Below are 26,178 nucleotides of genomic sequence, written 5' to 3'. Positions count from 1 at the left end.
TTCCTTCACCTTCATGTTAGAAACAAGCTTTTCTATTTTGACTTCTAATGCTTAAAACTTAAATCGCAGCTTAAATTTCCTTCAGCACACATAGGCAGAACAGGGAGAAATTCAGATTGTTTAGAGAGATTATGTGGTGAAGACTAAAAACAGCAAAAGAACAAAACTAAGGATTGCATGCCTGCTTAAATCTACCATGACAAACTACTGGTCCTAACTTAGGTGTCAAAATATTGTCTAAGGAAATCACTATAATGCATAATACAATCATTTTATTGGTTGAAAGACTGTTACTAGCTTTGTGTGCCAGATATTTTACTTATCTTAAAAGTTCACTCTAGATGTCTTTGGGCTAGAAAAGAAGCCTAGATAGAAAAATATCTGAAATAATCAATAAAAATGCCAGCATACAAAATGCATTAAGATTCATGTTGTATTGTGATCAGTTTGTTTTACTAGTGTAGCATTGTGATTTTGACATAAAGGAATATACCAAACCAGATAACATTTTCTTTGTCTCCAATGTTAGGGACTAATTAATTTATTATGCCTGTGGCTCCCTGGTAGTTTAAGATGCATGTAATGCGGCACAATTCAGTGACAGCTCCAGGGACCAAGAAAGTCTCTCTATGAAAGAGTGTGAAGAAACCACTGTCAGTGAGATGACACTCACTTGCAAAGGACTGTGAAAATAGATGATACTATACCTGTACACAGGCTGTACACAAACTGAGTGACGAGTGTTACAGAACTCAGTCATACATTTATGAAGGAATGGAATTGTTCATTACAGAAGTAGTTTTACCTTGTGCAGAAGTACTGCCCAAAACACTGTGTATTGATAGAGAAGCATACGGGTAACTGCCCTATTAAGAACATTAATCTAAAATGTAAAATGCCATTAGACAGTCTGGTTGAAGTAACTTGCTGCTATTATTTCACAGCCTGATTAAACTCCATGGATCTTTTTCCTTTTCTCACAAGATCTCTTCTCCACTTAAGTGATGATTATCTTTTCTTCTGTTAAGGATTCACCATAGTTTCAAGTTGGAGATCTATCGATCACCACCTGAAATCCTCAAATCCTTAGATTAGGCTTGGAGTTACATTTATGGTCAGTTCAGCAAACCAAGATGGAAGAAAACATACTTTGCTTTCAGCCTCAACTTTGTTCCTCATCAATGAAACCTTGCAGTAATAATGTAATATTTTTAGTGTTTCAAGAGTTTGAACTAGTCCTTCACAAAAAAGAACCACGTTTCTGCATCTATTCAGTTTGCTAAACCCCCACCTCCCCACAAAAAAAACCCAAACCAAAGCCCACAACCTGCGACTCTGCAGAAGAGTAGGACATATGTATGTGAAATACAAAAGGAAATGTGCTGCAGAGCTGTCCTTCTCCCTGCTGTCCTTCTCCTCTTCCATCTCTCCCAGTGTACTTCCTTCCACTGGATAGAGACCTGCCTCTGCTTTTTTTCCGTTGAGGTGGGGGTTATGTGCAGCAAAACATGGCATGTCCTGTTTTCTCATTTTCCTTCTTTACTGACTCCCAATATGGACTTTTAGGCTAAAGTTTTCACAGGTGCCAGGTGGCAATGGAAATCATGATGGTGATCTCTAGTCAGTAAGGACGACTGAAATTTGTGATGGTTCTGTGAGTGGATATTCAGGGCCTCATTATTCTCCTACAAGAGGGAAAGAGAGGGTGTGGTGTCAGGGGTCCTAGAGAAACTGAGCATGTTTTTAAAAGTAGGAACAAATGTTGAAAAAAAAGACGGATTCTTTCAATCTATTTGTCCAGTGTCTCTGGGCACTGCTGCTTACATAGACAGATCTGCTGTATTTAGTTCAGCAGCTAGCAACGTTCAGAGCAGCACAGAGCTCAGCAGGGACAAATTTCCTAAGTACATGCTTAGTATTAGTAACACAAAAGTGTTCAAAGTCTTGAAAAGACTTTCACAGCCTGTGCTGATCCTCACACTGCTCTTAAGTAAGTCAGTGATAGAGCAAGCTTGTTTAATGGTAAGATGGCAACATCTACATCAGCCACCTGGAGCTCTAGCCTTCTGTGGAAACTAGTGTCATATACTCAGTGCCATACTCATCTATGATCTGTGATCCATAGGCAGTAACAAACCAAACTGAACTCCACCCAAAACCCCATCTGTCACTGCAATATGCATGCCTGTGGAGAAGATAACAAAACCAATGTTTTTGGTTTGTAAACTTGTTTTGCTTAGCACGTAGTTACTAACCATTGTTACAAGTAGCTACTATATGCAGATAAGAAAACAGGTACTAAACTGCCTTGAAGTTAAATCGAAGGGGGAAGGGATGACGTTCATAACTGAGCTGTTTTCTAGATTTGCTGGTACAAACAGTGTGAATGGCATGCCTGTAATATAACATGTTCCTTTCAGAAATTCTCAGTTCTCCCTGAAAACAGAGTAAAGCTCTGTATTCCCCAAAGGAAAATGTGATTCTTCTTTTATTGAAATAGTAGAAGTAGGATCATAAAGCTCTCTTTTATTTATACTGTGTGTGGTGGTTGGTATCAGGTGAAATCATTGCACTATGTTCCTGATCAGGCATTTTCCTAAGGGCTGAGTTTTATCCTTCGCTACTTAAAGCATATATTACAAATAAAAGTTGTGGTTCACAGGGCCTTTTCCATGGAGGTCCACACTAGCCAGGCAGTCCCCAGCCCATATCGTTGCAAGGGGCTCATCCTTCTCTAGTGCAGGACTTTGCGTTGTCCTTGAACTTCACAAGATTGCTGTTGGCCCTTTAGTCTCTCTGGGTCCCTCTGAGTGGCAGCTCTGCCCTCAAGTGTATTGTCCGGTTCTCTCCAAATCAGTGTAAGCTGCAAAGAACTGAAGTATCTTTAACCAAAGATAGGAATTAGGCTTCTGTCACTCTACCACCCCAATTATGACTCAAGTCCACTTGACTCAAGTCCACAGGTTCTTATTTTTCTCCCCAGTAAGTTCTCAGTAGGCACTTGTGCCTCTGAAGATGCTCAAAGATGCTCAAAGTTTTCTCCTGAAGTCTCTCCTTCACCTACGTCTGGTCAGACTGTGGGAGCAGCTGTCCCTCTGCCCATCACCATGGCGGAGACCCACAGGAGATATTCTCGGGCACAAGGCTTGCACAAGACACTGCAGCTGAAGCGAACTGCCACATTCACTTGAAAACAGCAGCGACATCTGAAACACATTCACTTGAAAACAGCAGCAACATCTGAGAAGCAGCAGCTTCCATTAATGTAATAGCTTAGCCCTCAGTCTAAAAGTGTTAAAAAGATTTTGTCTGGGATTTAGTTGATTTGTTTTCGTACCATTTCTGTCTGAGCACAACCAGTCTTCCAGTGCAGCTTTATAACTACTGAAGCCAGTGGGTATTTTATCACTAGTCAGACTCTGGTGCCATTGAAATCAGTGAGGAACTTTTGCCCTTAGAAGGATTACCATTCACACCTAACAGTGACTCCATATATCATCTAGTTTAACATTTGAAAGGAAGCCAGTGGAAGAATAGAGTTCCCACTGTTACGGTCTACTCAATTTATACTCTGCAGACTCTAATTTAAAAAAGTAAACACAAAATTCTCTTTCTTAAAGAAGTGCCATCTAGAGTTTTCTAATAAATGAAGTGGAATAATTCATATGGTAGCATGTGGGTTTTTTTCCCTTGCTTCTGTACAGTCTCTGCAAGTCAGGATACAATAAGATGTTATGTTTTTAATTTATTTATTGACTCAGAAGATTGGTGTGAGGAGCGATGCAAACACTTCTTACTATAATGAAAGTGAGATCCAGATCCTCATTAAAGTATATATAAAAGATTTGTTCATACATTTGCTGTTTACCCTCAGAAGAAAGTGGTTAGCTCTTAATGAGCTTACAGAATAGTCTCAGCCTCTTGCCTTCCAGCCTATCTGTTCCGCTGGCGTTCAGCTCCTAGACTTGTTTCCAATGAGTGCTGCTGGACTGTGAGAAGCTCTCATGAAAACCTAAAGTCTCACACAAAGGAAACACCTCAGCAGCTGACTGAGTCTAAAAATTGTTGAAAATAAACCAGGAGAATAACAGGAAGCAGTTTTAAAGTTCTAAATATTGATCTACTCAAAGCTTACATGAATTCTCCTTACACTTACAGTAAACTGTGGTCCCATTCCACATTTAGTATTTATTTTAAAGAATTTTTGTAGCCTACAAAAAACTCTTTGCTGGTATTGAGACAGATTTTTTTTTCTATTTCTACAAGCAAATGCGAGATTTCACAACTCTTTTATCACATTACAAAAGTCCTCCCATGCTGTGCATCATGATCATGCAGACACAAGGAAATGAAGCTTACCAGGTTACCCAAGCACAGCTGAAGGAACAGAGTGTACTAAAAATACATGTATACACTCTACAGTTACATATGTGCACACAGATATTATGTTGTTTTGCAAGATGGAAAAGAAAAATCTTTTCACCAAATGAAAATACTGAAAATGAAATGACAACAGCAGCAGATGCTAAAGCAAATCATCTAATTAAGATGATTTCATCAACCGTTTTAAAAGACATTTAAAAAAGCAATATAATACTAAGTCACCAGAAGAAATGTTGATTATGCTTGCATATACAGGCACAATAATACTCGAACTGAAGCTGCCCTTTCAAGCGTGAAAACAAATGATATTTCCAAAACTGTTTATTTTTTTTATCCAGCTGTGCTTCACATCCTGCTAAGGAAAAGTATACACATTAAAAAAATTCTTAAGAACTATAATCCGCAGCCAGGAAGATACAATTCAAATCAACAGAAGTTTTGCCTGGGTCAGGACTGCAGAATGACTGCCATGCAGCATGGAGAATAACTTCATTCTGGCAGCGGGAAGAATTTTCAAACCAATTTGCAAACACAGGGAACCTCATTTTCACTTTGTATTCTTTGCATGGGTGGGCCAAATTCTGTCTCAACAAAATCTTAATCAAAAAGCCAGGATGAATACTGAACAATACAATAAGAGTCTGCATTTTAAGTCTAATATTGACTGAAAATTAAAATTAAAAGACAGAACTTTGTCGTGGTTCCTTAGAATAATGTTATTCTAAACTACCTTCCCCTCCTCTTATGTTTGCTCTTCCTTTCAGATATACTGTAGAGTGCAGTATTGGGTTTTTACTGTTCCGTGTCATTCTCGGTGTAAAACATTTAGTGTGGGAGAGGTGCATGGTCTGCCTGCTTACCACAGCACCACATGTATTCAGCTTCCCCTTTCACTGAGATTTATAGCAAGGAGCACTCATGCCTTCATGTCACTTGTTGAATTTTTGTTCCCTTCTGTTGCCTTCTTTATTTTAAAGTGGCTGCTGGATAAAATAGCAGGCATTCAGTTAAAAAGTCAAATATATATCTCCACTCTCTTCTTTCTATCCTCCATGAAATCCAGTTCCTGTTGGACTTCATACTGGGCAGTTTCATTTCACAAAGACCTCTGGTTCCTCTTGTTTTCTTTGCTTATTGTAATTGCTTCTGTAAGAATGTATATCTTTACTGCTTCTAAAGCAATCTGCAAAAGTACATTATGCTTTGGAAGAAAAGGGAGAAAATTTTTAATGTGAATGTTACAAAAACTCTGAGTGTTCTCTGTTTTCTTTTAACTCATCTTCATGCCCTGTTTATCTTTGTCAGTTTTCCTTTTATTAAATCCTCCTTCCTCAAAACAGGGCATTACAACTTCATCCCTTTAGAGGAAGGTGACTAGACTCTTTCTAGCACTGGCATCATTCCTAAAGATTCAGGGGGAGGTTTTTCGCTCTCATCTTGGCCCCAGTGATTGACTACCAGTACAAAAGACTTTTTTTTTTTTTTTTGCATCTTTGCAGAGTAGTTAGTCGCAGCATGAGCAAGTAAGCGGACTCTTCCTAACATCCTCTGCAGGTGGTAGCTTACAGACAGTGCTGGGGAAGAAGAGCAGGGACAGAATTAACCTAACTAGCTGGGGCAATGAAAGAAGTGCAATGCTTAGTGTAATAAAGCAAAGCGTGGCTTCAGAAACAGAATTTGGTTTTCACAGATGGCATTCTCTGACCATAAAATTCCTCTGTAAGAAGCTCAGCTGAGCTTCTCAACAGATTTGCCACATGGTCAGGGCTCACTTGCATGTTTTTGTATGGATTTTTTTCAGATGGAAATAAAACCATCTTGAGAAAGTTTCTATTTATCTATCTTCCTTCCTGAATCAGTTTGGCAGCAGATGCATTAAGCAGTAATAAACCTTGAATCGAAAGACACTAAAATGATGTTGCAACAGTGGACGCTACTTAAAGTATTACTGAAAATGATTTTCAGTGGTTACCTCAGCAACAATGGGGAACAAACAAGCAGATGCTGACAACATTAGAGCTCAAGCAAAATGTTTCCTCTTTCTACAGACAAATAGTTCCTTTGAGACTCTCTTGTCCACTGACACTACAGAAGTTTTTTCTTAAGAGCCTGAAGGTAGTCACTGGACTCACAAGGACTCACAAACCTGAAAACCTGCTGTAAATCAGAAAACCTTACAGAGAGAAGTTCTCAGAGCAACGCCACGATTCTTTTGGTGAAGACAGTTAGATTTTGTCAGAGGAAGTGAACTCCAAAGCTATTCTCATTTTCATCAACAGGGAAATGGAGCATCCAGTAAACCTTCTTGGTGCTGAGAATGACAAGGATATTATAACTGTTATTAAATACTTAAATTGGTGTTCAAGGCTGCCATTGTTCCAGACACCATAAAAAAACATCACTAAGTAGTTGTTTTGTCATTAAAAACCACAGGTAGATGAAGGGTCAAGATATGCCATTTCCTTCAAAATACATCAGAGTCAAGGAACACCTGAATATTTAAACAGCCTAAGTCAATTCATTTGAAACAGTGACATCAAAAGTACTAAATATTTATACCCGATGGAGGGAAAGAAATTGACTGAGGGCTTGGACATGATATATGCATCATGGCAGACTGTCACAGCTTAGAGGCAGGGCTTCTTTTCTGACTAACTGCTCCCTTGCATTTTTCAGCTGATTAATGAAAGCCAGTCTACAGTAGAAAAATGTAAGAGTCAGCCATTGTGCTTGCCATCTATTGTGAGTGGATATTTTGGTATGTTGGTACAAAGCAGTGGTGGATGGCTTCTCACAGAGAGGAAGAACCTTTGTGTAAAAGTAATTCTTGGTGGATGTTGAGATGGGAGTTTCCTAGCTCAGGAGGAAAGTTAAACTCTTTCTCTACTACCGTAAGAATGTATGTTAGCAACATCCCTAGCTGCTGTTAATTTGTTTCAGTAAAGAAAAATTCAGCTGCAACTACTGGAATTGAAATTTTGACAATACATTGATTTTCAGATAAGCAGTGTTTTTCATTGTTTCTTCTTCACATGGATATTTCAACCAAGCCTTGTCATTTATGTTAAAACTCAAAATTTACATTTGAAAATCCAACATTTTAATCAAAAAATTATGTATGTATTTCTTAAACAAAACCCCACACCTTCTACAGAAAAAAAATTCCGTCCTATATCTTCATGATAAACAGATGTTGTTCTGTTAATTTTGAGCTAGAGTCATTAAGCTGGAGTTTCTGGATGACTGTGCTAATCCTCATTTAAATGGATTATAAGGTCACATCATAAAAATGAAACTGGTTAAAATGACTAAAATCTCTGAATTATTAGCATATTTCTTACACAGATGGCCTATGAAACCTCCAGATTGTCTCACTGCCAGTTGATACAAGCTATCTTTGTACAGACTTGAATAACCCAGCAAAGCATAGCCTTTAGTGCTGGTCTGAAAGCCGAGACGGTAAAACTTGTCCCCTGTGCTTGGTTCTTCACAAGCGTCCTCAAAGAGAGTGACATTTCATAGACCTTTGATTGTATGCCAGCTGGATCACAGACCAGGCCTGCTTATGCATTTACAGACAGAAGTAGGAATCTCCTCATTAATTACGATGACTCCACGACTGGGTTGGACAGGAGCTGGGCAGTGTTTCCTACAGCATTAGGAGTTTATGCTGCACTCTCCATTGAAAACCTGAAGCTGAGCACAAAATAAGGGCGAGACGTTAGAGGAGGAAAAGCTAGCCTGGAAAGTGGAGAGATAATGTGTTAAAGCTCCTTTTTCGTTTAGTGGTGAAGGAGGTGTTTGTGGTCTGTGGTGAGAAGTGTTTTGGGGTTGTGTGCACATTTAGCAATGTTTTTTATCTGTATGAACACATGTGACAGTCAAAGCCCTGTATATTTGTTGCAGCAGAGGTAGGAAGGCACAAGCCCTACCATTTCCTCTCCTACAGAGCTGGCATTTGTGTGGCTTTGTCTGATGGAGGCACTTGAGTGGGGATAGTCTGCTGTAAAGATGCTCAAGGCACTACTGGAAAGGTCAAAAGAAAGAATCTGTTCTCTTTTTTGCTCACATATATGTGAAGCTGGTTCCCATAAACTGTGCTATAAAAGCTTTCTTTAACATCTTTCACCCAGAAATACAAAGCCCTGTTGCCTGCTTGCCCTCTTTGTGTAAGATTACATGAAGGTAAGCTTTGCTTTCACTGTTAGCCAACCGTAGATTTGCTGTGGTTAACACCATGACACACCTCAACTGAAAGGTTTTGTTGAGAGGCAGGCTGTTTTGGCATGAGCTCATGATTTGCTTCCAGTTGCTTGGCGCTCTGGCAGTGTACATATACTCTGGCAGTGTACATATACTCACAGCAAATAGGTGAAGAAGAAAATGTTGCAGGGGTCATCCGCAACTACAGAGTAAGATAAGCTGGAAGTCATCTTTGCCATGCTGCAAGCTGTTGGCAGACTGGGGCCTTCTTACAGCCCTCAGGAGCTCCTGCATCTTTTGTCCGACTCGGTGGCAGAATGACTCCTCTGAAATTGCATAGCCTGGTTCCTGTAAACCTTTTCTTAAAAAGGGACAATTTTGGGGCCAGAGTTGCAGGATTAGAAAACCGAGCCAATCTGCATTATATATTTAAGACAATGTATCTGAAACTGATTTGCATGTTTTACCTTTTTTTCACTCATTCCTCTCCTACCTTTCCCTTTTTGGGTCAAATAAATCCATAAGCCATGGAGCAAAAACTGTATGTTGATAGCCAGCTGGACATCCTGAGTACTCTAGGACCTGATGAGGGGTGATTAACGTATGAGATACAGGAAAGAGATGCTGACGCTTTTTGCAGACTCTTTGGCTTTCATGGAGGCAGTGGGTGCAATGCAGCCTTAGCAGGCTCAGGATTACAACTGGGTGAATAAAGAGTAAAGGTTCAAAAGTCTGCCCAAACATCACATGAATTAGCCATGTTCCTCTCCATGACTTTATAAGACTTGCATAAGACTTGCATAAATGTCAGCAGAAAGTCTACTTAAGGTTGAATTTCACAGCATATCCTTGAGTAGTCATCTACTGAGATCAAAAGAATTACTATTTCTCAAACTGCACTATTTCTCAAACTGAATTAAGTACCTTCATTCACTATTTTTGTGGACCACAGCAACTGGACAGTAGTCTTTAAGCCTTAAGCATCTCAGAAATTTCCCATAAACTTTCCATCTAATTTAGATTCAGTCTCTGTCTTTGCGGTTTGACATATTAAAACTCAAACAATTCCCACCAAGATTCTGAGATGAAAGTGATGTCTGGCAAATTTGCTTATTGTGGAAGAAGTAAAGCTTGAAATAAAAATTTATATGGAATTCACCTGGAAATGAAATTATCTTCCCCAGGGATAAACCTCTTATTTACTGCTTCAAGTGCACGCTGTTTTTTTTATTGTGTCTACCAGAAGAAATACATAGCAACAAAACAAACCAACCTGTGCTTCTGTAATGCTCAAGGAAAAACAAATTCATCAAACATAAACCTTTTCAAAACAAGTAGCTCTACAAAATATACACCTCCCTCTAGTGAGAATATGGGAGAAGAAAGAAAACTGAGAGATGTTATTCATATCATTTAATAGTTTCCTACAAGTGGCTGCTAAGGTGATCACTGAAGAATCTATACAGAATATGGTTTTTGGTATCCACAAAGTATTGTTTGAAAACACCTGTCTAATGTGTTTAAGTAATGAATAAGTTTGAGGAAACAATATGATGAAAAGAGGCTAAGATAATCTAATAATTTAAGTGAAAAATGATTCATTTAGCAACTTGTAAAAGCTGGTTACAGTTAAGATTCTTGTTAAATCCTCCTAGCCTATATGGCTACATAACAGTCTATCACAAAGGATATACCTACTTTAAGTTAAAATCATCTTTATAATGTTAAGCACAACTTAGGATGGGTTCAGGGAATTCAAGCACATGAGAAAAATATTAATTAAAACCAGTTTTAGTCATGCTCAGACTCAAAAGCCAAAGGTGCTTTATTAAAATTGAGAAATTTCTTCAAATGCACACTGAACCTTGTGTGTCTTCCCTCAGTTTCAGTGGATGAGTAACTTCACTTTACCACAACTGCCCTGAAGAGGGGGCAATAAAGATTTCAGTCTTGCTCTTTATAGTGCAATGGTAATGTAAACTAATCCAGCCACAACAAATTAGCACCACTGAGAAGAGCCGTTTGGCAGCTGCAGGCCAGTAAATCCCTTGATTCATTTTTAGGAGAGTATGTGACCTCTTGGAGTGTGAGACTCCAGACATAGTACGGTGCTTCCTCACAAAAGTGTGTTAGTAGATCAACTACAACCTCAGCAAGGATTCAGCTCACATGATTTCTTCAAAACTTTCAAAAACCAGAGGAAAAAAGTCGATCAGTTATGTCCACCACTGAAATAATACGTGCAGTCTTCACCTCAGAAGCCATTTCATGATGTCACTCTTCAAAGATCCTATTTCTTCCAACGTATTCCCACTTTCCTTTTTCAGTGACATCCACATGCCCCCTGTTTCCCTCAGCACAGAGTTACCCAATTTGTCTTTTCAATGCCAACGTCAATTATCTCAACTCAAGGCACTTGAAACACACTGTACCTATTCAGAAATGCAATTAAAAAAATCAGACAAATAAAAAGCTTCAACTTGAGGCTGGAGATAAATACTGCTATTATAGGACACAAGTCAACTTTACTGATTATACTAAATGAAAAGCAGAGGGTAATTTACCGCAATACTTGGAGTCAGTGGTAAGGAAAGAAATACTTCTGTACTTGGCATTTGATTTAAATTCCTATAAATAATAGCTACAATGGTGACAGCTTATTCTCAGACAGAAAGGAGGAAAGAAAAAAAATGTTGCTGTTCCCTGATGAATATCCATTCTTAATAGTCTAACCATACCATCTGCAATGCTGGCAAAAAAGTTTCAGTCTTACCAAGATCCTGGGGACTGTTGGTATTGTTTCTCAGCTCTCTGTACTGACCAAGTAACTATGATCCCTTAGGTATCTCTTCAGGCTCTGTTTTTTTGATTGATGAAGCATGATTGGCTAATATGAAATTCTTTTCTACTTAGATTATAAACCACATTAGAGACATGGCTAAACCTATGCTACTATACTATACTACTATACTACTGTGCAACTGTGCTCTGCAGTTCTGGTATTTTCTAGGCAGCAAGACAAATTCTCCATGGAATGAGAAATTTGTCAGAACTGATAAGCACTGGATATGCCAGTCTCTGGGTAAAGAGCTCTCAACTGAATCATTTCCAGTACCCAAGGGTACTGAGGGAGCTGGCAGAAGTGCTCACCAAGCCACTTTCCATCATTTATCAGGAGTCCTGGCTAACTGGGGAGGTCCCAGTTGACTGGAGGTTAGCAAATGTGATGCCCATCTACAACGGAGCTGGTGAAGGGTCTGGAGCACAAGTCTTATAAGCAGCTGCTGAGGGAACTGGGACTGTTTAGTCCGGAGAAGAGGAGGCTGAGGGGAAACCTTATCGCTCTCTACAACTACCTGGAAGGAGGTTGTAGTGAGGTGGGTGTTGGTCTCTTCTCCCAAGTAACTAGTGATGGAATGAGAGGAAATGGCCTCAAGTTGCGCCAAGGGAGGTTTAGACTGGACATTAGGAAAAATTTCTTCACTGAAAGAATGGTCAGGCCTTGGAACAGGCTGCCCAGGGAAGTGGTTGAGTCACCAGACGTGTAGATGAGGCGCTTAGAGACATGGTTTAGTGGGCATGGTGGTGTTGGATTGACGGTTGGACTGGATGATCTTAGAGGTCTTTTCCAACCTTTATGATTCTATGATTCTATGATTCTATACTATTCTGTTAGATCAGGTTTGAATTTTTGTTTCACTTCAGTTTATGTCTGCTGTAGCTCACCACACAGCAGCTGTGTGCTAATAGTAAACTTGGGAGTGGAAAATCCGTTAAGAAAAGATAAAAGTCACCAGCAGCCACCTGGCTCAAGCCAGATCATCCAGAGTCCTCCCTAAGTATCCCCGAAGCCTCTCACCATCCCACTATGTCTTTCCACATCACCAGAACACATCAAACTTGGCAAAAGCAACACATGGTGAGCTGCAAAGCTGTCCTCTCATTTTCTGAGGACTTCTGTGTGCATCGTATTAGGTTTCCCCATTCACATGGGTGAGCAGCACCGGTATGCCTGCTGCTTCAAAGCTGGCACTGCACTCTCCAGTGTGCAGTCGCAGAGTGGGAGATGGTCACTGGCATGCCTACTCTGCAGTGCAGGGAGAGGAAGCTGGGAGGGCTTGCTTTGCTCATCCTTTGGGTCACTGCCCCAAGGTAGAATCAGATAGGTTTATTGCACAAGGCAGGCACCAAGTTCTGAGACAGTGACAGCACAGCGTTAGGGACAGAAATAAAACTGTGGTGGTCCTAAGCCACTGTGGGCATATTGTACTGGCTATTTCTTTCCCAGGAAGGCATCACACCTTTGTGTGGCTGGGAAAAACTTTGTGTGAAACCGCTGCCTATGCACATACACCAAACAGCCAGCTAGCTCAGCGTCATACAGCTACTTCCAGCAAGTCTTTTGCATTAACATGAAATTCTGGCCACATTTTATACTGTGTTTCACATGTGTCACAAGGCACAAACACACTAGGTCTGCAGAAGTTTTCTGTAGTCTCTTGACTCTCTTTCTGCCATTTCGTCTGCCTAGCAGCTCTGACGTGATCCTCCTCACCAGGATTTCAAGGAAGGAATAGGCAACCTTTAACCATGATGGCCAGGGAATTTGTCCTACCCCACCAGCCCAGCCCAGTAGCTGCAGCAGAACATGAGCTAAGGAACTGCTCCTCCCACTTATTGGAACATGTAGTGTTTGGGTGGATATCACACTCCCTCTCATTGTGATCCTTGCTGCAGCATGATTGCTCAGCATGTTTGATGTAGTTGCTGGGGAGCTTACGGGTAATTTCCTGTGCTGGTATTTAAGGATGTTTGTCAGCCCGAGTTTATTCTCTGCTGAATATGGTGTGAACAAAGCTGGCATAAGCCAGAACAGCGCTCATCTGCAGTGTAGATGCAACTGTTTTACATCACCCAGATCAGCAAATACTCACCTTGACTGGGTCACTGCTTCCACAGGAAGGTATGTGATTGCTGCAGGATCTGACGACCTGCACATTTAAGGATGTCCAGTCGTTGTTAGCATTACCCTGCACTCTCAGAAATATCTTGATTCCTTTGTGGAGGTTCCAAAACCTCTTACTTTCCCATCCAAACCAGCAACAGTTTATCAAATTGACAGTGTGAAAGAGAAAATTTAAATCTTTGCATTTGTCTTGACAATACTGGGAAAACTCACTCACTCATCTCCTAATATCTGTATTACGAAGCCAAAGAGGAGAATTTGTGTCTACTCCATTTTGATACAGCACTGGTGTGAGCTTTGCATGGTATGAACAAAAACAATTACTGAGAATGTGGTGATGAGGCAATAATTTTTTGCTACACACTTAGAATGGTCTTAACCACTCAATAGGTGTATCATAATTCACATACCACCAGCACATAGAAAAAGGGCTTTAAGATTGTGTATGTACAAAAAGCATTGGTTTTCATTGCATGTTACATTTTGAAACCGACTTTGCTTAAGGTGTACTTGCAGTACATTTTGTTTTCAGCCAAGTACGAAGACAAAACAAAACAACTCTTGTATCAGGACTTTTATGAAAAGTTGCTTTGGTTTTCACGATCTATATTATTTTATAACTGTATCACATTGTTGCCTTCTTAAAACAACTTCTTAGGATTATTTGGTCTTTTAATAATTAGATATAAAATAGAAACTAAATTGAAATGGAGCAGTGTTTCCTAGAAGCAAGTTGCACCGAAATCAGTGCAGTGGGATTGCTGTCTTATGCAGTTGAAACATGACATGTTTTTTCCTTTCCCTCCACTGCACCACACAGAGTGTCTTGTGTTATAGGTTCATTACCCAGTACATAAACTGCCACAAATTGTCAAAGTTTATACTCCTTTAAGGCTGGATTTTGTTTGCTCACCTTGATGAGAATTTATTCTCATAGGAATTTATCTGGAATTTAATTCATTATGGGAGGGAATGTGCTACTTTGTTTTCCAGGGAAATATATTACAGGCACCAACTGGTTGCCTAGAGATATTTTACAATCCTTTCACCATTTTTTTCTGAGACAAAGCTTGCTTTATTCTCCAGGCCACAGTCGTTGCTTCATAATTTTTTTCTGTAGGAGAGAAGGTGTTTGAGACCTTCCTCCTTGGATGGTTGTGGTATAACATTTAAGTTGTGTGACTTGATGACTTTTTGGCCCACTTAAGCTCAATTGGTCACAGAGGGATCAAAGTGACACAGTGCCCTAGGACAGAAGAGGCAGATTCCAACTGGGGAGCTCTTGGGTTTACATGGCAGCTGTGGCAGACATATGGAAAATCTGCTGATGTGCTGCAAAGTGGCTGGTATTTGTAAACTGTTTGCTGGGTCATCTGTCTGCTTCAGTCTGCAAACACAGGACTTGTGCAAGGAAAATAAACCCGGCAACATCTCAGTGAAACACTGCTCACTGCAACATAGAGGAGGGTTTCATCTTCCTGCGACTCAACTTTCACAGACATTGATAGGATTGACTGTTAGTGACTGACGGTGATATCACTCCTAATTTGGGAAAACTGGGTGCCAAACCATATGTGTCTTAGGGAGAACTAATGAAAGATTTAACTGTACTTCATCCAAGAAGGGCCACGCCTGGGTCCTGGGTTCTCCCCACCCTGTTGTCTTTGTCTGCCGGGCTCCCACAGGCAGAGTTCACACCTACAGCCTGTGTGTGTGTTTTCCAGACTTCAGACAAATGAACAGGAAGGAGCAAATTATTGCTGAAGACCTTGGTCTGCTTTTTCTCCAGCCTGTCTCCCTTGTGAACATAACACAGCTCTGACTCAAAACTGTCGGTTTCGCTGGATGTGAAACAAGGGCAGGCAGCCTGTGCGCTGCTGCTGCCCTGTATGGCACGCTTCACCTTTGGTTGGCATTGTTTGCGGCTTACTAGTAAGACTCCTGCTAGAGAGGAGATCCCAAGCCAGAGAGGAGTTATCCCCACTTGGCTACGCACTCTGCAGCCCTGTCTCAGGGCATGAATATGTATATATATGTATTTATATACATATAATGTATATAGTTTTAATTATACATAATCTATCTACTTACTTTTAATTATACATAATGTATCTACTTAGAGAAGTTACTGTAAAAAGCCATTCTATGGGAATCGGCCTGGCATTTTTCACTTTATCGTTCAGAGGTAAATGCATATGAGTTCTCTCTACACAGACTTGCAGAAAAAAAAAGTCCTGAAGAAAAAGGACTTCAACATCCCTTATCAGGCAGAAAACCCTTTTAGCAGTTTGCTAATGGTTGCAGATATTAACAGAATAGTTTGATGCTGCACTAGGGGTCACACAAGATTTCTGATAATGACATTATACTGATGAAAAGGGGGCTTAAGATGCTCTTTGTGGTACTGCTGTTCAGGGGACTAGAAATGCGCATCCTAGCCATACGGCACATGCATATTAGGATGAAAGGGTGAAGCATCCAGAGGAAAGAACAAAGAGCTGTTGTCATTTAACCTGATTATAAATCAGGGGCATGGCAATTCTTTAGCCTGCTTCTCTTAAAGTGGCTAAAAATACTGGAGGCTGGATTATGCTCCCCCCTCTCTACTCCCCTCACCATGCAGGAGCAGGGGTTTGGGGGCTCGCTCTTTGCACAGCCCACATGAGGGCTGCCCCCAGCTTGTGAGAGCACAGAGGCTGCGGGTGAGTTGTCCATTTGCACCAGTAGTGCGAAAAACAGGGACAGACTGAAAGGGATAAGGTAGTTAGCAAGAAGGACGTAACACACCATCAGGCTTTCCAACAGTTGACTCTACCCAGCCCAACTAGATGAATCAAGTAACAGCTGGAGTTAAAAACACTGAGTTATCCCCTGAGCTGTCATCCTCATTTGAATGCACTATGCTAATTAAATTTAAGTGTGAACTATAGTATATCTCATTAAAAGTGCTGGTTTAATATTAGCATATGGGTTGGGTTGGAGGGGGATTTTTAGGATTTTTAGGGGGATTGTTTGGAGGTTTTTTTCTTTTAAAACTTGTTTGGGGAGAAAAATTGGCCTTGAAACCAAAGTTTCCAATTTTGGAAATATTCAAGTAAACCATGTAAGTGTCATCACAGGAGAAGCCTTGTGGACTTAAAGCTAAGTGTGTGCAAAAGTGCGTCCAGCTACTACATTAAAACTTTCTCTTAAAGCTATCCAACTAGCAAGACTTTGCCATGAAAATCTTCTGTGATAATAAACCCCAAGAAGATTTCCCGTGCTTTTTTTTCCCCCAGCTGTAGCAAATGCTTTGTGCTATTTATTCTAGGGAGGCTCCTTCTTCCATGCTCTCCACAGCAGGAACCTTAAGTCACACTTTTCTAGGTGGAACTCTTGGAATCACCTGTCTGATAATTCAGGAATAGATCTCAGCACAAGTCTTTGTAGGACCTTTTTTTTTTTTTTTTATTATTGTGATTTCCGGAAACAATTTTTTCCTGGGAAAGAGTTGGTGTGAATACCCGTTTAAGAACATTTCAAAAGAGCTTCAGAGTGCTTAAGTGCCATTTCACCATTTTTGAAACATATAAAGTTTTCATTTTAAAATTAAATTTTTAAAGTAATTTAATCCTGCCCTCCTCCCATTCCCACTCCAGTTGTTCAGATTCGACTGCTGATTCAAATGCTGAAAATCTTTCTCTAGGTAAAATGCCGTCTAATCAGGCCAATGCTACTTACAAACTAAAATTCAGGCATGGAAACTTACTTGGCTTCCAAAAAGATCAGCTTTTCAGAACATGGCAATGGTTTGCATAGATAATATACATACTATTATATACAATAAAATAAAGATAATACAATACAAGGGTAATGCTTGTTCTTACATGTTAAAGGTCTTAGATTTATCTTTTTTGACTGTGATGAGTGTCCTTAGGCTGAAGTTCCTGTAGTAAGAGATGCACACAAAAATCTCTATGTAAAATTTGAAATCCTAGAACAGACAGAAGGTTGAAAACCATCAATACATACATGACTTGGCCTCAAATTCATGAAGATTTGAGGAGCTGTAAAGGTCGGATATAAAACCTGATGTTCCATGACATATCACAGATTCAGAGTTTACAGCCATGCCACCAGCAGCACTTTTTGTTAATCCCACTCCAACTTTATCAATAATTCTGTCTGAACTACATGTACAAGCACAACATTCTTTGAAGTCTGAAAACAAAATTCAGCCAAATGGTCTCTGGGCAAATTTCTGTCATCACAAAGCCCTGTGGAACTGATTTAAAGTCAATAGGAGCTTTTAATGAACAAGAGAATTGGAGTGGCAGGGGACACGCAGGAGCAGTCTGCGCTGCCCTTGCTTCTCGTTGCACCTTACACAATACTGGGTTTGTGCAGTGGATAGGAAGGAAAAGAAACAGCTTACAAAGAACACCCACCAAAACGAGGGTTGGTAAAAAAGGAAGAAGTGAGAAATCTGCTTGTCCAGCTCTCATTGTGGATAGGACCGTAACACAGAGCAGGCATGCTGGGTTAGACCAGCATCCATTTTGCCTGTTACACTCTTTAATATTAGCCATTAGTGGATGTTAATGTAAGTATATGAAAGAGGCACATACTGAAAGCAGCTTCGCAGAGGTGAAGTGAGAATGAGCAAAACAGTCCACCAACTTCACTGCTAAATATATTGAGCAGAATCTTGCAAATGCTGCTGGCATATTCAAGCAGGCTGAGTAGTAATTATGCCTTTGCTTTCTCAAGCTTCTGTTTGTGTTTCTTTTCTATCACAACTGAAACTGAGCTAACAGTGCTGCTGCAGACTGGGACGATATTGTGTCCATAACGGAAGTAGTGATGGTGATACAGAACTTCTCATGCAATGATGTAAACATGTCATATGCTGTGTATGGCAAAGAGACAATTTCATCTCTCATACAATTGCAATTACCTCTAGGGTAGAAGTGAGGAGCCATTTAAAGGGACATAGCACTACCCAATGACTGAGGACAAAAAGCAAAGATTATCTATCAAATGAAATTATGCAGGAACTCTTAGGTTTATAATTTCATTCTGCTTCCACTAAAGTTGGTTTGACTATTTCAACATGGGCAGAATTAGGCCTGCTGTAATTTCTCAATGGAAGTTTGATTAAGGTATGACAGCTAATATCTTAATGATAACAAAGAGCACTGCAGGAGCAGTCAAGACCTTGGAATGGAAAGTTCTACTCACCAGCCCTTGCTGAGATACTACCATGGGGTGAGAGTCCCGTATGCTGGATCACCACAACCTGCTCTGTGTCAGGTTTCTTGGGAGTTTGCCCGTCCAAGTGCTGATTAGGCCTGACCTTTCCTGACATCTGAAATCAATAAAGAATGCAATTAAGTGGTACTAAAGTATCTATAAGGTAACCATTTGAGCATGTAAATTTGTAGAGATCTGATGTGTCTCAGGAAAAAGAAGAATTACTACTTGACACCTGGTCACTGAAAATGTTAAGTTTTAAAGCTGTTATTTGTTGGATGTACAGAATGACGAATAAGCTCAGAATTACAGCTGAAAATTCTGTGATGAAGCGTTGATGAAAAAGATACTTTTTCCTGCAAAGATGTTGAGTCATTGAAACTAAAACTTCTGCTAGACAGGGTCATTTTCCATGGATCAGAACAATCCAAACTCAAGTCTCAAATTGAATCAGAAAATTATTTCAACTTGGCATTCAACTTGGCAACTTGGCAGATATGTGTGCAGTCACCAGTTGCTTGTTTCTTATAGCTTATTGAGCAAGTATGTCTTAGGCTGTTGCATTCAAATAATTATTCACTGCTCCGAGGTGAAAATTTTTGGAGATACCTGTCAACCAATACCACTTTTCAAATTTTTCCTTAAAATTTTCCTTTCTTGCAAAGACTATCAAAAATTTGAAAGCAGACAGTCGGCTGGTTTCCTGTGCCCCTGGACTGGCACACTGGCCAATGCTGTTTTGCTGCTTTCCTATAAGTCTGTTAGTTTGAATTGTCTTGTATATAAACTGAGATATCCAGCTCCTTAGGGCCAGACAGATTTTTTGCTAGATATTTGTGTAGAGAGAGGTTCTTGGCCATACTGCCATGCGAACAAACTAGTAGGAAGACCGTATTTGAGTAGGTAGAGCTTACTTTCATTTTAAGCAGTTGCACCTCCCCAAAGCAAATCAATGTTTGTTCTGTCCACATTACTGGTCTTCAATGTTTCATCTGAGACACATCAACAGAACAGACAACAGTTTCTTATCATTGCAATGGTGTTCTTTTATGCTACTCTTTGTGGTAACCAAGGCCTACCGGAGAGGTCTTAAATGCTGCATCTCAGAAGAGATTCTACTGAGGGAAGGGTGACAAATTAAATAGCCATTTCCACTGCTTTAATGAGAAATCCCTGACTCCATTTCTTTCTCTTCATTGAAGCACGAAATTGCAAAGATTCAGGTTTGCTATATGTTTCTGGTAGGGGAAAAGAAGAATACTCTTAATATAGTTATCCTATGTCCTAGTTGTCAGTTGGATGAAAAGAGCACTTTCCTGAAGCTGTTGGTTAAATATCGAAGAGTGCCACCTGAAAAATCAATAGCTACAACACCAGCTCTGAGATATTGCCAAGCTTGCAAACAAAAAAAAACCACCAGAAACCTGCTTTCCTAACACTTCCAGCTCACTTCTGAGGCCAAAAGCTGCAGAATATATGTTGGCTTTTGGCTGCCTTTCTGAACCCAATAATAACTATTAATAGCTTGGTTCAGAGTTTCAGTAGTGTGCCTGAGTGCCTGCAAGTTAATACTAGGTGTGTACCCAGTTACATAAATTCTTCAGTTCCTTGCTTTGTATATATGCTTCAAGAGTCTTTTTTTTCCTCATATTCTCTTCTAAAACTTCAAGCCATCAAGTTTCAGGCCTGGCTGAAACCAGGCCATAGTAGCACAGCTGTAACAGGTTGTACTACTTACAGAAACATTTTATCTGATGCAGCCCTTTTCCCATTTTCACAACAGCCTATTTTTTTTTAGTTGTTTGGAGTGCCAAACGCCCAGCCAGAGCACCTTTCTACTCATGTGGTATTCCTCAACTGTTAATTCCACTATATCTTTGCCTTTTCACAACTCATTATATAAGATTAGCAATCTAAATCACATGGCACTGTTCCTCCTCTTTGACTGGATGATGGTGAGTGCCCTATTGGGGCACCAATATCTTATTTGCAAATAAAATAAGTTGTCACTTAGTGAAGAGCCAAACATTTGTGTGGGCAGATGTCCATTAGCACAAATGTTCATGGATTAATCACCAAAAGGGGTGTGAACACTTTTGAATAGAAAAGCAATTTAGAAATCATACAAATGTTTGTGAATAATTTCCTTAGCTTTTCTTTAGCTAGGAGAAGGCCTAATGTTTTGATGTGGGACTTGCTGATTATTTCAGTGCAAAATGGAGTTTTAGAACTGAAATATGAATTCAAGTTTCAATGAGACATCTACAAGTAAATTTGCTTCACAGTACTTGCAGATTGTACTTTCTATTGTATTGATTATAAGAAGAAAGCATTTTACAAAGCATGGCCATGCACTGTACAACACTGTTGCAGCTCAGCGCAGAAATCAAAGACTGTTCTGGGACTCCTTAAACTGAACAAAGAACTTCTGTTTTCAAATCAGCACATTCTTTTAAATACTGTATGTTTTAGTGGTATATTCCTATTACTTATTATATGCAGATGGGTGTATTCTCCACAGTGCTTTATAAGGTGATCTCCACCGTTTTCAGCTACTCTTAGCATGCTTATTGAGCATGCATTACCTCAAAGATATCATCTGCATATCATTAAATGCAGCTTTGTAACAGAAGCTGAGACCTCTACCTGTGATTTACAGACTAAAGAAAATGTTTCTTAAACATGCAGCCTTGTGGAAACAGGGCTTTCACACTTGCAAGACATAAAACATTACAAGAATCCTGTGAGTTAAAACTGTTGTATTAGCTGTTCATTGCTGATTAGATAGCTTGATACAGGTGGTTCTCTCCCTACTGCAGCCAGAGTGAGTTAGAAAGATAAAACTTACTGCACATAATTTTAACAAAAGCAGATAAGCAAAAAAGCTGCTGGATTGATTATGAACATCAGAAAAGGAGCTTTGGAAGAACTTAGGTTTGTATGAGAGTCTGTGAATTGCAGAAAACCATTTACTTGGCTCCTGACACTAATATTTTGATAGGCAGTTTGTGAGTATTAAGTGCTTGATCTTTGGACTAGCAAAGATTTACTTAGAACTAAAAGTACAGAATTAGATCCCTAGCACTGAAGATGTGCTTTTAAAGAAAAATTACTGCAGTTACATTTTAAGCACATATCTTACTATAATAACATATCCATTATTTATAAACACCAACTGCTGTTCAAGCACAGCTGTTTACAATGATAACATATGACCTGACCTTCATAACAAATCCATGTAACTTAATGAAAACCTAATGCTATGGACACAAAATATAAATGAGAAAAGGAAACATGAGGTCTGACAAATACTAGGAACATCCCTTTTTAGCATATTACTCTCTCTTTCTCCCCCACTCCCTTTTTTTTTTTCTTGCATGATTTGAATAATTAAAAAAAGAGCAGAAGAATTTTTATAAAATCTCTAAAGTCTTGTGTTATGTGCATGTCTTTCCCTTGCCCATAGGTATCATGAGCATGAGCTTACTTAAAGTAAAATAAAGCACCGTTATAACCTGGCAGTACCATTTCCTACGATGGTAATTTCTATTGCAGTGAATAAATTCTGGTCCTTTCTTAGGAAAAAAATGACAGCTTCTAAATGACAGCAGGAAACCACCAGTGAGAAAAACCTACAGCCTAACACGCACTTCTTGGATGCCTTAGCTGAGGCGAGCATCCTGGACCATGATCAGGATCAAGGGACAACTGCCCTGTGGACAAAACATAGGGAACAGCTATGTGACAAAAACCTTTGTCACTGATTAAAAGCAAAGAAACAAACAACCTCTCCGCCCCCTGAAAATGCAGTTCATGGGTAGAAATGAATGAGAGAGAGCGAGATAAGGCACACCAGAGTTGCCTTGTGAGATGCAACCCTGACAGCTGGCCAAGAACAATTAAAGAAGAAATCAGTTTGCGGGATGTGACAGACATCCCTGTCTTCCACCCTCACGTTACCTTTGGCGTAATGGTTTTATTTCTTACTGGTGAAGCCCAGTTGTGATAACATACACCTAGCAGCTATCATTCCCCCCATGCCCATCCCTCCTTCCCCCCACCAAATTCCACTGTCAGCAAAGAAATAACCATGAGATTTTTCAGATCTGACCTTCTCCTGTGAGATCCTTATACGTGGTAGGAAAAGGGCCAAAGGAGGAAAAATAATGCACTCTCAGGAAATAAAAAATACAAAGCCATCTTGGGCTGAATGAAACAACTTTCTATTGCTACACACAGCAATGAGAACAGAAATAAGTTAGATCATCGCATATAGTTGTAAGATATTATTTAAACACTGACCTCCACAGGAATGAGGGATGGGAGAGGATAGAAGGTAAAACAGGTTAAGTATGTATAGCCTTTTAAAGCCATATTGAATTGAAATATCACACCCTAGTTTATCTAATTAGCTAGTCAGATTAATTTTAGTAACCTAACAGAAAGAGATGCAGCTTTCTCTTTCTTTCCCTGTAATAGCAGCTAGCTTATCTGATACTAGTAAGAGCTGTGAGTTTCTGGGTTATCAATTGCCAGGTAAGAGCTGCACTGTGCTGGCTACAAAAAGTACTGGGGATATTTTTCCTTCCCGAGGATGGGGATCAGTGTGCCTCCCCAAGCCACGCTCTGCAAACCAACAGCTGCAGCGTATCATGAACGGCTGCAGTGCGCTCACAGCCGGCCAGCTCCTGTAGGCAGCGTGTACCTCCAAGGGTCCCCAGCGTGAGCCAGCTGGAACCAGTTGTTGTGTTAAGATGGGAGCTTGTGCTTATCAGTGCTGTTGGGTTAGGGCACAGGCACTGAATGAAACACAATCTGACTCCGAACGATTACTGAAAACACATGGTACCGGGAGTAAAATGAGCTAAGGAAATATTCTGAGTGGAAAATCAGAGGAGATAAAAGCAGATAAAATGCCATAGTTGAAACTGTTGAGAAATGTTGAGGACAACTGGGGATGGCTTAAACCATCCTGCTTGCTGAATCTGCTTGCAATGAATAGGGTCTGTGTAACTTTGTATCTGATAAAAACTGCCTCTGAAGCACTTCATTTTTTGCAACAGCTTTCAGGCCACAAATGAGAAGGGGTACAAGGACTTTCCAAGTGAGAAATTGTCCTCATTTAGTTGCATGAATGAGGAGTATGAGAATGTAATTTTGCAAAATTATCTGGTGAATACGGGAAGCAAATTTTAACATATTTCCAGAATCTTATGGTGTAAGAAGGGTCTCTTTTTACTAGACGCAATCAAAGGGTAGAATGATTGTTCCCAGGCAGTTCCTTCACTCTTCCTAATTTTAAGACAACTATTTGTATTTACTAAATCTTGTTCTAACCACAGAAGTGCAGAAGGAAAAATTAGGGTTGCAGACATTGGGGAAGAAGTCTTTGCAGTGCTCCTGCGATATACACATTTCATTCTATCCAGCTTGTACATCTCTTTGAAAGAGTGAACTGCGCAGAGAAGTAGTACACAAAAGAATTGTTTGTAGGTCTTCAGAGAGAGAGAACAGAGAACACCACATAAATGGGTTAATCTGCCAGCTGGAATCTTTCGAGAGGAAATTATTTTAGAGACTCATGAGTTAGCTTTTATCTTGCAAATCAGGAGACAAAATATTGATCCCTTTTGTATCCATGGGAGAAGATTTCCCCCTAGAAGCTGTGCAGGGAATAACGATAGGACTCTGGCATTAGCTGTGAGGGGTAATGTTTCCACACCCAGCCGCAGCCCAAAGTCTGAAAGGAAACTCTATCCCTAACATCTAAGCTGGCCTGTGCATTGCTCTGACCTGTCATTTTATAAAGGTTTGGGATTTTGAGAAGTGTCTATTAAGTATTTGTCTTGAGTGATAGTCCAAATGGTTTACTGTATGATTTCTCTTTTTTGATATTTTAGTGTTGCTATATTTCTTCTCCTAAAGAAATTGTTTACAGGGTTTTTTAACTTACTAAATACTATAACACTTCATAAATTCTTCCATTCAGGTCCATAACTGCGTATAAAATGAATTATTGCCTAATGCAAGTAACATGTCACAAACAAATCCTTTAGTAGAGACGGATGCTTAAAAAGCCTAGGGTAGCAGTTCACTATTTCAGCTCTGGAACTGGGTTCTGCAGTAAGACTGACTGCAGCATAACAGCCAAATTTTGAAAACTCTTCAGACGCTTAATTGCTCTAATACTACTGAGATTTTGGTGTCTAACTACCTTTATAGAGCTGACTCTACACAGTTAGGCTCTTGCCATAGCACAGAAATTCTTGACTCAGTTAGCATTTCTCAAGTTGCATGAAAAATAGTAGTTGCTTTCCTAAAGAGATACTATCCCTGTCAGGCTCTGAGAATGTCGAGGCAGGAAGTATATGAAATATTTCATTCAGTGTGCTCTTCTGGGAAAAAAAAAAATGTGGTTCTCAGGATCTTTTGTGCAAGAAGATGGTGGTTAAGGTTGCACTCCCACAGCTTGTAGGAAACTAGTGGGCGTAAATCATACAGTTGTTTTTTGGCTTACTGCCACAGTCAGACAGGTGGTTCTTTGCAGCCCTAAAAGACATGAGGAAATTGGCTTACAATGCTCAGTATAGCTCATAGCTTCATTAACATTCCTTTACAGAAACTGCTAGGTAAGGACCTGCATAAAAGTTCAAGTTTTTTTTTTATATATATATATAAAATATATATATTAGTGTTTGACTTTCTCATGAGGCAGCTGTGAAAGTAGCGTTGAAGATTCTAACACTTTTAAATAACACAAACAATGAGACAGTTTAACCTATTTAGATCTTGCAAGGAAAGAAGAGTTTAATTTGGGAGATAGAGTTAAGAACCCTGATGCATCATGATCAGAAATCGCAGTCTCAAATGATGGATTATTAAAGGGTTAAATGAGTGCTAGCTAAATTTCGCCTCTCCAATATTTCTGGGATTATATTCTGCTCTGTTCATTCTTGCTTTCCCCAAGGGAATTATCTGTCCTTCTGCTGCTTCAGCCAAAGATTTTCCCCAAGCTGCCTTTTACCATGGTAATGGTAGAAGGCACGATTGTGACTTTGTCCAAAATACACCCTCTTGGCTGTATATTCCCATCCTCGGGCCCTGCTGTGCTGCCCCCTCAAATGGTGTAACAGAGCTTCACTTCCTGGGGTTTTACACTCACAGGAAAGTATGTGCTGGCAGCTTTTCTAGTAGCCAGCTGAAAATATTAACCACAGTTTGAAGTTTCTCAATTGTTTCTGCCTAAGTATATTGCCTTTCACTTGTTCCTGTAGATTATATATCTGTGCTATGTATTTACAATGACTAATATACAAGACCAAAAATCAGAATGTGTGTGATTAGCTGAACACTAGTTAAAACTGTTACGGTACTGAAAGGTCAACGTTGCACTG

This window comes from Calonectris borealis, chromosome 6 (genome assembly GCF_964195595.1).
Source record: "Calonectris borealis chromosome 6, bCalBor7.hap1.2, whole genome shotgun sequence".
Taxonomy (NCBI): domain Eukaryota; kingdom Metazoa; phylum Chordata; class Aves; order Procellariiformes; family Procellariidae; genus Calonectris; species Calonectris borealis.
The sequence above is the reverse complement of the archived record's forward strand: the minus strand, read 5'-3'. Positions refer to the sequence as shown.